The following is a 7,492-nucleotide window of genomic DNA, read 5'->3' as shown; positions in this document are numbered from 1 at the left end:
CCCAACCCCCTGCGAAGGGGCACACGACTTCTACGATTGTACTGTTGCTATGATTGTACTATCGGGGCAGACCTCTGTCGACGGTGTGGGTGCGGGGGGAGGCCCCTTCGCAGGGGGTTGGGCCACCCCCTTGCACCCGCCCGTGTGTGTGTGTGTGTGTATGTGTGTGTGTGTGTTCCATTCGTTATATAACGATTATGAGTCTATTACTTGATATTACACACACGGGCGGGTGCAAGGGGGCGGCCTTCGGCCACCCTCCCGCACCCACACCGTCACAGAGGTCTGCCCCGACAGTAGTATCATAGCAACAGTACTATCGTAGAAGTCGTGTGCCCCTTCGCAGGGGGTTGGGGGAGGTGAGAGTTACTTCGCGTGGAAAGTTTAACGTTTCTAAACAGAAGGAGATGTAAAATAGTACTTGTTATAATACATATATGGCAGAAATTATACGTTAATTTTGAAACTTCTTTTGTTAATAACTTTTTAACGGACAGTGACCGCCATCTAAAACCTGCAGGAGGTTACTCAGGGTCATGACCTTGACAACATATGTCAAGGTCAAGATCATCGGGGGGGGGGGGCTCCCCTATTCTATATATTTACCAAATTTTGTTATAATTAATTACCAGTTCACGTAAATCTTCATCGAGATTACAGTTGGACAATTTGTGAAGAATTGCTACCGTATCGTTTATCTGAAATTATTTTATTACTATAAAAACTTCCCTAAATCAGAATAAACGTATACCCAGTGCATAAAAAAGGATATATTATTATTAGGATATTACATTCTTCTTATTTCTTAATAAAAATTTATATAAAATAAATGCAATTAGCCAAGTATTCCGTAACACAACACGCATAAAGTAAACAAAGTGTATAAAATTGTCAACCGGATTATAGTGAAGAAAAAGCTAGTTTCATTAAAATGCAATTCTAGGATCAATTTGTTTTTATAGTACGGAAATTATTCGTATAATTAATTAATAGAAATATCATTAAATGTATTACTACTGTGTGAAAATATCTGAAAATATTATATAAAATAATTTTGTTTTGTGACTCGATATCGTGATCTCGGTATCGGCTGCACCAATATTATTCCAACTGGTCGTAATCGAAAGATAACGATGATATCAAATAATAAAGGTGTTTTTATATTTTTCATTGAGATTTTAGGTTCTTGAACAATTTTAATCTAAAAAGTTTGCCGATTTCAAAATTCGGGATATAACTAATGGTATCGTTTAGAATTTAACAACAGTTTGCACACATATATTTGTAATAACGTTTATGGCCTGATTTATATGACGGAGCACTATCATGTGTTTACATATAAAATTATGTAGTAAATTTGACAGTTTTATACACGATGAATAAGATTACGTCATTTAGGAAAAACTACATACATATGTAACTTCATTCATGTAAAATTGTTGTTTGTGTTTATTATTTTGCTAATAAACAATTTATAAATAATTAGTAATGATTTGATTTTACCATACCTTATTGTAAATACTTTGACACGAATAATTTAATGTAAAAAATATGATGCTGAACTGAATAAAATGAAAAATTTCCGACAAGAATATGACAACATTACTCAAGGTCCAAAGTTGTCCTTTGTTCATTGTAATAAGTACTAAACGTATATCGATAAGTAAGGCGATAGTCGTTTTAAAGTACATCAACATTTGAATTAACATTTGAATGATGAGCACTTTATTAAGTTTACGTGATGTAATGCATAGTTGCAGATGGACGTGCCTGTAAATAAATCATAATTGCTACAATTAATCAAACAATAAGCACACGTACAAAAAGTACAAAACGGATCATATTTTAAGTGTAGAATTTTATGTAATTTATAGTTGAGTGTAAATTGCAATTGGTTTAGAATGTGCGATTATTTTCATACAGTTGTAGTTCATTATTTTTGTAAGGACAGGATGTGCGTGTGATCCACATCTAACTTTAATTATTCTTGTTACGTCCGGGTTTTCGTTCGTTCGCGGTTCGCGACGCCCCGGACGCGGCGTGTGGGATCGTTCGGTGAGGCCAAACAAAATGGTCTCGAGATTCGGGGTCGGGCTCAAGCTCATCTTGAGATTTGAAATATTGAATTAACATGGGGAGTAAGGAACTTCGAAATGGAGCCGATCGGAAGACGTAGAGCAACCGTGGGCCGAGCGGAAACGCACGTCGTCTCTCATTCCGATGGTAAAAAAGTACATATATTGTAATCCCGCGTGTGTTTTAATCGTAGCGCGACGGGTAACGATGACAGAGTCGTTCGAAAGGATTTCCCGAAAAATCGAAGCGTGGGCGAGAAAGAGTACGCGAGGTTTCGATACGACAGATATTCTAACCGCGACGGCCAGTGAGTAGCGACAATAAAAAAAAGAAGGAGACGTGGAAAAGTTCGCTGCGTGAGGTAGCGCTCAGTTCCTGCTTCCAAATGCTGGGGGAATGCTACTCACTGGGGGAGATCTACCGTGATGATAGCGAAACGAGAAAGTTCTTATATCGCGCGGTATGCGTATCGATAGCGCGAGGTATTATGGCGATCGCGTTGTCGAACCGATTTTCGTCGAACAGAAACGCGGCGAGAAAGAGTAGACGGCCTTCGATCCGACAGATATTCTAATCGCGGCGACCAGTGAGTAGCGTCGACAAAAAAAAGGGGACATGGAAAAGTTCACTGTGTGAGGTAGCGATCAGTTCCTGCTTCCAATGTTGAGGGAATGCTACTCACTGGGGGAGATCTCGCACGCACTTAATCGCACTTACACTACGCACGCTTAAACATAACACACAAAAAAAAATAAAAGGAAAGAAATAATAAGAGCGATGGTCCATTATTGTTCATCTATAATTGACTTTATTAATACGGAATTATCAACACAAAAAAAAACGCAAGAGAAAGAGACGCACTAACGCGTTGGTTAATTAATTATTAAGATCGGTTTACAAAAGAAAAGAGAAATTATTTGGACGCTCGATACAGAGCCCGATAACCCGAATTACACTGCACTACGCACAGTATGGAAATAACAAGAGGCGAAATACGCGCTACTTAAATTAATCAATTGATTCTGTTACACTTGCGTTCGCGGTCTCACAGAAGGCGGAATTTAAATAATCAATTACAGGCGATCGAATTTACGCCGCAAGAATCAGACGTACCGCAATTTACAACCGAGAGACTAATAACGTTTCGAAGATTTCGCACGCGAAGAACCTTATAGTGGTATCGAAGATAGAACAATAATGAACACGAGCGCAAGGTTTCGCTCGCTTATATAGGGCTAGCTTGGTGGCCGCGGCGTGTGGAAATGCCGAATTTCCCCGAAAAATAGGCAATAAATCATATTCATTTATTTATCTAATATCTCGCTAACAATGATTGTATTGCCTCGATACTCAGTACAATTTTAGTTTGTATTTACTGAAAACGCTGTATCGGGTTGGTTTTCCGCTAGCGAGCGTGGAGGTGCGAGAATAAGGTCGCATTCCAATTATTAGTTTTTCATTATAGGGTTTCGCCCTATCTGTCACTTGACTCATCGAGTGTCGCATGATTTACAGTAAGTACTCTCGCGCACTCGCTACACCTGACTATCACATGTGAGATTTAGAAAGAAAAAGAGTGATTTAATGAAGATAGCGCGATATGATTGAGTGTAAGGCGCGTTAGCTAACATTGCGTTGCCTCCACGCGTATTGCTGTATTGGATTAAAGCGCGAAATTTATATATTAATTAGCTGGCGCGTGTCGCCCGGGAGGTGGTACCCTCGCGTAAGCGCGGCGCTACAAAGAGTTATTATCAGCACGTATAGGCAAATCGTACGGCGCGTAAACGATGAGAAGAGAATAGAAAAAAATAAATGGCGGAAATTCACGCTGAAATATCGCGCCGGACGTAACATTTCTATTCCTTCTTTTGATGATACCAAAAATATTTTAAATAAAAATGGCATGTTTTTAAGGGGAACGTATTTTGGTCACGTTGTTTTCGTTGTAGATGGATGCCTCAATTGCCTCATATACATGCCTCGTATAAACGTCATCATTTTTTCAAATATAAATTTATATCTTTATGTATATTATAATATGATTCCTCTAATTATTTTACAAAGATCAAGATAAAGATATCAAAAAACGAATATCTTACGAGTTATTTAACATTTTATGTTGATATCAGGAATATTTAAAAGTATAAAAAATGTCTCATAAATTATTGATTTCTTAACATTACTTTTTAATGTTACCTTCTGCTATATGCAGAATAATTGAAGAAATCTTATTGTGAAAAAATCATATAATTTCATGAAAAGTAAGCGAAAATAACCGCCATATCTTTTTGACGCATTTATCTAAAAGTATTACGTGACTAATGTATACCTCGGCTTTCGAAGCGACATATATATACCTTCAAAAAACTTTTATTTATATCCTACATATTTTTTGGTATAGTACGAAATTTAAAAAGAGGAACAGTGTATGCATAGAAATATGCGCGCGCATTATATACACATGCAGTAATTCTTTCAAAAAATTACATTAAAATCCACACATATTGCTTGTGATATTTAGCTCTTACTATCGGTTGACGGACTAAAATGAATCTGTTTTGCCTTCTACAATTATAATTTTCGAAAAGATCGGAATAAAGTACTTGTAATCGTTCACTGACTCGATGAAATCTGGAGCTCGTGTATCTGAATTGAGAATATAAGAGATTCAGTTATGTCTTTCAGAAAAATTGAAATGCGTACAATACATACGCATATTTTAATTTCGTCAATAAATAATCAAAGACAAACTAATTGTTGACATATATACTGACCCAAGAACAGTTCCACAGATCAGAGCACTTATAATAATTACATGACTTGCATTAACTGGCGACAAAGTTAACAAAAATTGAATAAACGTAAACAAAGGGAGCAACATTTTAAAAGTAATAAGTTTATGAAAAATGTTCAGTGCAAAATTAATTAAAAAGATTGCAATCCATCCAATTATTATTCGAAGTATCCAGTTATGCAGCATTCGGTATTTCTTTGGCACACCGAGCGCTTCCAATGTGTCGTCTATTACGGAGAGTTCACGTAAACATGCTTTCAATTCCTTTAAAAAAAACCATTTTGACTGGTTATACGGCATAAAATAGAGAAATGGCTGTAAAATCAGCATCCCCCCCCCCACAAAAAATCAAAATGGCACCTATGCCAGAATTAAGTGCTACTTATTCACTAATTATATGTGCCTTAACGCCAATTAATTTTTGTGTTCGAACAGTTTAGCAAAGAATCGCGATTAAAGTTGGGGGTGTTGACTTAAAGTTACGTTAGCACCTCCTTTATTAAATCATACAATATCAAAAAATTAGTACAGCAAAATTATGTGCTTTTTAAGTGCTTTTAATATCATATGTCAAAATTCGTGTAACAGAAACACTTTAAGAGATGCACGTATATATCAATAAGTTTCGATACATATTATAACAACGGTACAAGAGTAAAGTACCTATTACAATGCAGTCAGCAAATTGATTTTAGACTCAAATCGTTACTCCATTTATGTGCTTTTAAAATACGCATAACGAGATATTTGTGCACTCCTCCTTGGAACGGAAAATCACCCTCCTAGTGAGCATCCACCGTCTCATTACAAGAGTAAAGTGCCAGTTAAAATGCAGACAGCGAATTGGTTTTTAATGAAAATAATAGAAAATTTAATGAAAGTGTGTGTGTGTAATGATTAACTAATGTCTAATAATTAATTAATTCCTAATTTTAATAATTTATTGATAAAACACGAATACTTTATTATTATCAATTAATTATAATCAAAAGACAATTTCCATAAAAATAAAATTAGCTTAGATATATTTTTCAACTTAATATTTGGTATCAATTATTATTCTTATTATTGTCAATTATAAATCTTAACTCGTGACAATACGATTTAGGAAACTTCATGAATTTTGTAAAAGTATTGATTTAATCTTTATGTTGCAAATATGTATATGCAGTAGATGTATAATTTTCTACAATACATCTACTTTTATAGAACAAATAAAATTAAAATTGAAGGACTCTTTATATGAAAATAATAATTAAACAAGGTGAAAGACAATACGAGTCAATTCATAAGTAAACAAGAATCTACCTTTATAGAAATATATATATAAAAATTTAGAGTAAATTTGAATGATTGTGTTGTTATTAGCTATGTAAGTTGATTAAAAATTAATATTATGTAAAAATATTAACGTATACATATATTGGACTCTCGATAAATAAACAATCATAAATATTAAAAAGGGCGAGTGAGAGTAAATTAATGTCTACGCGGTTGACAATGCGTTAATATGGAGATGTTTAATTATCCAAAAAATATATATATATTAAAAAATTAAAAAATTGACAATGTCATACGTTTCGACTGAATTCCAGTCATCTTCAGTGAAATTAAATTACAAAAAAATATATATTAATTCGCAAAGAACACAATCGAAACTTCATGATAATACGCAAGAAAGCGAGTCAAGCTAACGTAAATCCACTCAATTAAAGAAACACGAACGTCAAATTGACTGTCTCCATCACTTCGATCAAACGGCATCCTTCACAGTTAACCCTTCCAATGACGGTTGAAAGCATAACAGCACTTATAATGTAACTGTGCAATATTATGTAACTGTTTTTTTAAAACGCTGCTAACGTTTATAAAATAATACGTAGGTTATTATATTTTTGTCTATATTACTCATTTCTCATGTAGTTTATATTGTTAATTAATGTCGCGCCTATATTAAGAAATAGTACAAAATATTGACGAGGTACGATTTAAGAGACCAGTACGCATTCGGCAACTCTACCCTATGTGCTTTAAGAATATGTACGATATTTTTGGTCTTACGCTCGCAATTCAGCGCTTACTGACCAGAATACGAAAAATCTGTCAGGGAAAAGGGCATGCGAAGTAAAGTTAGACATACTTATATCAAACATTTTAACTGGCACTTTACTCTTGTAAGGAGACGGTGAGTGCTAATTTCGGAGGTGATTTTCCGGTCCAAAAAGGTGAGCACTAAAATCTCGTTGCACATATTTTGAAAGCACATAAATCAAAAAACAATTGGAGCCTAAAACTAATTCGCTATCTGCATTTTAACTGGCACTTTATTCGTGCACCATTGTTAGAATATGTATCGAAACAATAATTTTAATGTATGATATTGATAGCACATAAAAAACACATAATTTTACTGTACTAATTTTTTTATTTTGTTTATGATTGAATAAAGTAATTCTAACTTATCATTAAGCTAGCACTCCCACCATTAATCGTAATTTTTTACTAAACCGTTCGAACACAAAAATTGTGTCAATAGAGCACATAATTAGCACACATGTAGCACTTAATTCTGGCAAAGGTGCCGTTTTGATCTTTGTGGGAGGTTCTTGCTCAACAAAC

This window comes from Cyphomyrmex costatus, unplaced genomic scaffold (assembly GCF_001594065.2).
Source record: "Cyphomyrmex costatus isolate MS0001 unplaced genomic scaffold, Ccosl1.0 scaffold803, whole genome shotgun sequence".
In the NCBI taxonomy this organism is placed as follows: domain Eukaryota; kingdom Metazoa; phylum Arthropoda; class Insecta; order Hymenoptera; family Formicidae; genus Cyphomyrmex; species Cyphomyrmex costatus.
This window is presented reverse-complemented; position numbering follows the sequence as displayed.